Here is a 7,371-nt window from a genome sequence, read left to right on the forward strand (position 1 = left end):
CAGGCTACTGATGTCCACGTTCCAAGCAGAAGGTTCACCCGATCCCCGTCACCCCAAGGCCGTCGTTCTCTATCGCCGCTTGTTCGTCGATCAACGTCCCCTACACGGCCTGGCCCCTCGACCTCGGGAAACTAGTCCATGCAGCTCCCGGAGGTGACGCTGCAACAACGACCCGGACTTCAAATCCTCTGTTGACGATTCCTACGCGCCGAAACATTTTAGAAATCTTGGTAGATAACGTTACCTTTACAGCCCTAATAGACACTGGTGCACAGATTTCAGTGATGAGTGCTGCTCTCCGGGAAAAACTGCGCAAAGTGCTCACGCCTCCTGTTCAGTGTGCAGTAATCGTTGACGATGGGAGCACATCTACAGTTCTTGTGCACCTCTCGCGTGTGTATTGCTGGCCGTCAGACCATCGTATTGTTCACCGTGCTTGCGCAGTGCCCACATGACGTGATCCTCGGTCTCGACTTTCTTTCGACGCACTCCGCTCTTATCGACTGCTCGACGGGCCTTCTTCAGCTGGAACTCCCTCTAGACGCCTACGTTGACCATGACGCTCCCAGTCGCCTATGTGCCATGGAGTTTGTGCATCTTCCGCCTCAAGCCGCGACGTACGTCCAGCTTATCATTGATCCACCTGTGCGCGATGGTGAATATGTTGTTTCACCGATTACCGACGTCGTCTTGAAGTATTCTGTTGCCGTACCGCACACTGTGGTCACAGTATGCCGCAACCAGACTTGTTTACCTCTCTTGAACTTCGGTCTAACCACCCATGTGCTGCCTGCAGGTATTACGCTCGGCGTCGTGTCGTAACTGCAAGATTGCCATATCTCTCAGTTATCAGCAGGTGTTCCTAGTCACCATGCCAACTCGTTCACTGCACTCGACCTTGCACGCACTGACTTTGAGAAAATGATAGCGCCCGATCTTCCGCCCACTGAAGCACAAGACCTGCGTGGTCTCTTGACATCCTATGCCGATATATTCGATCTTGACAACCGCCCTTTAGGCCTGACATCGGTTGTGACCCACCACATCAACACCGGCGATGCCAACCCAATTCACCGGCGCCCTTACCGTGTGTCTGCTGCCGAACGCGCTGTCATCCAGAAAGAAGTCGAAAAGATGCTCGCCAAAGGTGTCGTCGAACAATCGGCTAGTCCGTGGGCATCTCCTGTCGTGCTTGTAAAGAAGAAGGACAATACATGGCGATTTTGCGTTGACTACAGGCACCTCAACAAGGTCACTAAGAAGCATAGGCGTGCGCACAGGGGGGGGGGGCAGGGGGGGGGCGGCCGCCCCCCCTAATAACCTAAGAGGGGGGGGGCGCAAAATCTGTCTCGTCCATTGACTTACAAGGGGGGGGCGCTGCGATGAACCTTCGCCCCCCCTGATGGAGAACCCTGCGCACGCCTATGCTAAGAAGGACGTTTACCCCTTGCCACGCATCGATGACGCACTCGACTGCCTTCATGGCGCCAAGTTCTTCTCATCCATTGACCTTCGATCTGGTTATTGGCAGATCGCTGTTGATCCGCAAGACCGAGAAAAAACCGCATTTGTAACCCCAGATGGCCTGTACCAATTTAAGGTCATGCCGTTTGCGGATGATGAATTCCCTTCTGATGGATTCCCTTCTACGCGGCTTCAAGTGGTCAACATGCTTGTGCTACCTGGACGATGTCATCGTTTTTTCACCAACATTCGCAAGCCATCTTGAGCGGCTCTCCACTATTCTCGAGGTATTCCGCAACGCTGGTCTACAGTTGAACTCCTCCAAATGCCGTTTTGGCCGTCGTGAAATAACTGTACTCGGTCACCTCGTTAACGCAGCTGGCGTCCAGCCTGATCCCGATAAAATTCGCGCAGTGACACAATTTCCCGTACCCTGTTCGGCTAAAGATGTCCGCAGCTTTCTCGGGTTGTGTTCATATTTCCGCCGCTTCATCCGGAATTTTGCCGATATTGCGCGTCCTCTCACAGAACTACTCAAGAAAGACGTCAACTTTACTTGGGGTTCGCCTCAAGCTGCTGCGTTTTCGGCGCTCGTTACAGCCCTCACAACTACTCCAGTATTAGCCCACTTTGATCCCACCACCCCGACAGAGGTTCGCACCGACGCAAGTGGCCATGGGATTGGTGCTGTTCTCGCTCAGCGTCAACACGGACGAGACTGCGTCATCGCCTACGCCGGCCGACTGTTGTCCACGGCGGAGAAGAACTATTCAATCACCGAAAGAGAGTGCCTTGCTCTAGTTTGGGCAGTTGCTAAGTTTCGCCCATACCTGTACGGCCGCAGCTTTACTGTTGTAACTGACCATCACGCCCTGTGCTGGCTCTCTTCGCTCAAAGATCCCACGGGCCGCCTCGGTCGTTGGTCTCTCCGCCTTCAAGAATACACCTTCTCGATGGTTTACAAATCCGGCCAACTCCATCAGGACGCCGATTGTCTGTCACGGTACCCAGTGGATCCACCCGACACCGCAGAGGGACCCGCTGAGTCTGGCGTATTCTCAATATCAGACTTCCTCGATATAGGTTGTGAGCAACGCCGCGACTCGGTTTTACGTCCCATCATTGACAGTCTGAGTTCCGGAACTCCAAGCAGTTCTCTAAACTTGTACCGCCTTCACAACGGTGTTCTATACCGCCACAATATGCGCCCCCACGGCCCTGAACGCCTTCTCGTCGTGCCTTCCCACTTGCGGGCAGATGTTCTTCGCCACCTCCATGATGAACCTACCGACGGTCACCTTGGAGTTACACGCACTTACGATCGCGTCCGGCGCCGTTTCTTCTGGCCAGGCCTTTATCGCTCCGTGCAAAAGTACGTTAGCAGCTGCGACCTCTGTCAACGTCGAAAACGACCAACAATGCTTCCAGCCGGACACCTTCAGCCTATTGACATCCCCGCCGAACCATTCTACCGCGTCGGGATCGACCTCCTCGGACCATTCTCCACTTCTGCATCCGGGAACAAGTGGGTCGCCGTAGCGACTGACTACGCCACACGTTACGCCATTACCCGCGCTCTTCCCACCAGCTGCGCAACTGATGTCGCCGACTTTCTACTGCATGACATCATCTTGCATCACGGTGCTCCTCGCCAGCTTCTCACCGACCAAGGCCGATACTTCTTGTCCCGCGTCATCCAAGACATTGTTCGTTCCTGTTCTACAAACCACAAGTTCACAACGGCATACCACCCGCAAACTAATGGCCTTACGGAGCGCCTGAACCGTACTCTCACCTACATGTTGTCGATGTACGCTTCTGCCGACCACCGCGACTGGGACGCAACGTTACCCTACGTCACATTCGCTTACAACTCCTCCAGGCATGACACCACAGGTTATACCCCGTTTTATCTTCTGTATGGACGTGAGCCATCCCTCCCTCTTGACACGCTGCTTCCCACTGGCTCGAAATCACCTGTCACATACGTTCTCGATGCCATTGCCCGAGCCGACACAGCACGACAGATTGCCCGAGAGCGCCTCACAGCATCTCAGGCCTCTCAAAAAGACCTGTATGATCGCCGACACCGAGATGTCTCTTATGAACCCGGTTCACTTGTCCTATTGTGGACCCCATGTTGTCGCATCGGTCTCTCAGAAAAGTTGTTATTTCGCTATGACGGACCATACAAAGTCCTGCGGAAGGTCACTGACCTCACATATGAAATACAGCGAGTCGCCGATTCAGTGCAGTCAACGCCAACGCCATCCACTGTTGTGCACGTCGTAAGACTGAAACCATATGTGCCATCCACCTCACTACTTCCGTGACCAGCACCGGGTCGGCGCTTTTACACCGCAGGGTAGTGTCACAAGGTAGCAGTGGGCCAGTGGCTCAAGGTAGTAGTGGGACCCACCCTGGAAGGGGGACAACGACGAAGTGCTGAAGGGACAGGCTCCGGTCCGCCATTGTCTCAGCGTCTATTTCTGCTTGTATATATTTGTAAATATACGTTTTCTTGTAACAATATTGTAGAGTGGCGCCCCTCCAATCTGGCTAGTCTTTTCGCTAACGTTTCTTTTTCCTCGGCATGCTTTTAACATTCAAGGAGAACGTGGCAACTGTTTTCTATGTGATGATCGCATCAGCACTCAGGTGAAGTGGAGCTTCGTGTCCCGTACAAGAAGCTCTTTGTATATGTCACTTCCAGTTCAAGCGTGTGAATTAATGTGTCTTTGTGTCTCGGGAGCTTTACTGCCTGATGGAACTCTCTTTGTAGAACCAATTTTGCGTAACAATGTATGTTGGGGAAATGTAACTGTTTTATCCTTCAGCCCGAATATAAGCGCTTCTATTTAAATGCTCATTATTACGCGTAGCATTTGCTGTTGACCCTCTCTCTAGCGTTTTCATTATGCGGTTGAATATTCTTAAGATCTAGTGAACGGCATGTCCGGAAAAAAAAATACTGGTATTGTCAGCATCAATAATATATTCACCTTGGAAACTGATATTTGCAACGTTATTTATATAATATTTATATATAATATTATATTATATATAATATTACATTATATATAATAGAATATAATATTTATATAATAAAAGGATTAAAATACTCTAAACGGCATAGGTTTCCCGCCGGGACATCCCCTGATTATCTGCACGAACTACTGTCCACTGGATAAGCAGGAGTCAACAAGTTATACTGAAGCCTGTCCACAAATACAAGAGCATGTGTAATATTTTTAGCAATATCCTATCCTTCACTTCATCGAAGGCCGCCCCCCACCCACCTCACCCCTTCCTGAAAAAATAAACGAAAACTGAAAAACGAACACATGAATAAAATCTTGTGAGAATACAATGTTTTTCTTTAAAATATCCAATTCATACGACTGTTTTGCGGAAACCAAGCTGACAGTGCAAGTAGGTTATGTTTATAAATGGAAGTTTAAAATAGAGTGTACGGAGCTTTTTCGAAGGCCTCTGAGAACCGGGGCAAAATATACCAACACGGGTCTGAAATTTCCCGAATCATTTCGGTCAACTTCTTAATACAGCAAGGTCACCTTCGCTACTTGCATTTATACCGCAAAAAAAAAAAAAAACTGCGTAAGCTAATCAAACATATGATTGGCAAATCGGACGCGCTTGTAGCTGACCTTTGTGCCTTCTTTATTTCTTTCTCCAATCCAATACGAAGCCGTTGTGCTTACAGTACACCTGGACGTACTCAAGATGTATTGCGCATAGTAACAGTGTAAGTACATACACCAGCATATCTCACCGTCGCCTTGCCCATCTAACGCAGTGTAATGCCGGAATTTGTTCTATGCGGCACGGATTAAGCGTGTATACCCATTCATTACGGGCGATGTACATATATATAAAAAAAAACGTCGGCCCTGCGTTGCGTAGAAGGGCGTGCGTGCCAACAACAGGCGTTGCTACGCGAAGAATGCGTCCAGAATACCTTCTGTCATGGTTGTATAGCTTTACACCTCCGGCCGTCTTACCCCCTGTTCTTGTCATCAGCTCAGATCTTTTTTTTTCTTTTTTTCTTCAGCGCACTGTTGCATTAGCCCTTTGTTCTTTTGTAACAGCGTGATTTAGCACAAGTCGACGAAGGCTCCCCGGTCGATATCTCCCGATGTACTTTTTGCTGTTAAAAACTCCTTCTTCTTGACCTTAATGACATATTTTGGCCGCCTTTGGGACGTTATCATCAGGGCCTTCAATGAAATGAGCCTTTCCGAGCGCCTTACACTCGCTCTGTAAGGATATTCCAAGCTTTCCCCCTTTTTTTGCGAGCTTTCTTTCTTGTTGCCACACTGCTATCATTTTTCCTTGTTTTCTTTTCGATCCTCGAACCTACTCGAATGTCACACTTGCCCAACTACTTGAACATTCCGCAACCTCGTCTCCTTCTTTCCACCTTTCTTTTTCTCAACGGCAGTTCACTCACTCAGTAAGCTAATCAATTATTCCATCAATCGATAAGACTGGCAGTAAACCCAGCGGAAGAAACTGGTGCTCTGAATAGCATTGACCAGTTCTCAGCGCGCCTTCGATTGAGTCGCAACGTGCTTCAAGATTTCAGGTGTCATGTCATCTGGAAAGCGCGGACGTTGCCTGCATGCCCGAGTCGTAAAACAGGCTTAGCACGCGCTAAGCTCCTCCCGCAAAAACTGCGGTTCGCCTGTCCTTCGCCTCTGTGTAAGCGAGTCATACCAGCTGGTTTTCGTATGGCGAAATTCCACTACACGCAGAAGTTATTTGCGTAGCAAAATAAGCGAACGCGATTGGATAGATTAGCTATATGCCAATTGTTTTGTTTCTTTTGCGTGAAAGGGCGACGGCTGTGGGCGGAGCTTATATTTATTCTTAGGTCGTCACCGACCTTAGAACTGTGCTCGTACTGAATGCGTTCCGCCAGTTGCGCTTTGCGTTCGCTCTATTTCATCCTCGCCTGTGCCACTCCTTAGCTTGATTACAACATACGAAGCGAAACCCACGAACGGGCTTGCAAGAGCTTCGCTCTAAAGGCGTTGCACGGTCCTTTTCCAATCACCACCATCTTCATCCTCATAATTAACAACTTACCTCTCTTTGTAGTTCCATTCCCCTTTTGTAAAACTGAACGACACAGTGGTTGCGAAATGATGAACACAAGAAACCTGTACTCAAAACAGGTCGTACTGGCTAGATGTAACAGACGAAAAACAAAAAAAAAACGCATACTGTTATATGAATAGCCACTGAGATAGAAAGCGATGGCTCCTCAGTCGAACAAAAGTTGTCACTGAAATATATCCGGGAACCTTTCAAGCCATGAAAAAGTAGTCAGCAGAAAGAACCAAGAAAGAAGCATGTCTTGAAATTAAAACCGATAAAGTACGCTTATCTTTCGAAAAATGTAAAGTGAGAAAACTGCTCCGTTTGTTTTATGTTTTACCCTTTCTCTCTTTATTTTATGTTTTACCATTTCTTTCTCTGTCTCTCTTCGCCCTACACTCGCAATCGCACCAATGCAGCCGGCCAGCTGCGATTTCCGTTCTCAGTCAAGAACAAGACGGGAAAGAACGACTAGACGAGAACGACACTCAAGGGGGTGGACCCTCCACGGATAAGAGAATATCGCCCGTCCGGGCATCAACGAGAACGGGTCTCCGAAGACCGTATTCTGCTCTTCTCGCTCTGGGCCCAGTCCGCCTCCGTCCCTCTTTTTTTTTTTTTTCCCGGAGACCCATCTTTTACGCAGACACCAGCCCGCGGTATCCTTTAGCACCCCGTTCCTTTTTCTCAACCTTTTGCCGACTCATGCTGCAAAAGCAACAACCAGCGATGGCCGCTAGAGGCCGCGGCGGTAGCGGAGCCGCGGGCCTGCGCGAGACGGGGCCA

Source organism: Rhipicephalus sanguineus, chromosome 1 (assembly GCF_013339695.2).
Source record: "Rhipicephalus sanguineus isolate Rsan-2018 chromosome 1, BIME_Rsan_1.4, whole genome shotgun sequence".
Taxonomy (NCBI): domain Eukaryota; kingdom Metazoa; phylum Arthropoda; class Arachnida; order Ixodida; family Ixodidae; genus Rhipicephalus; species Rhipicephalus sanguineus.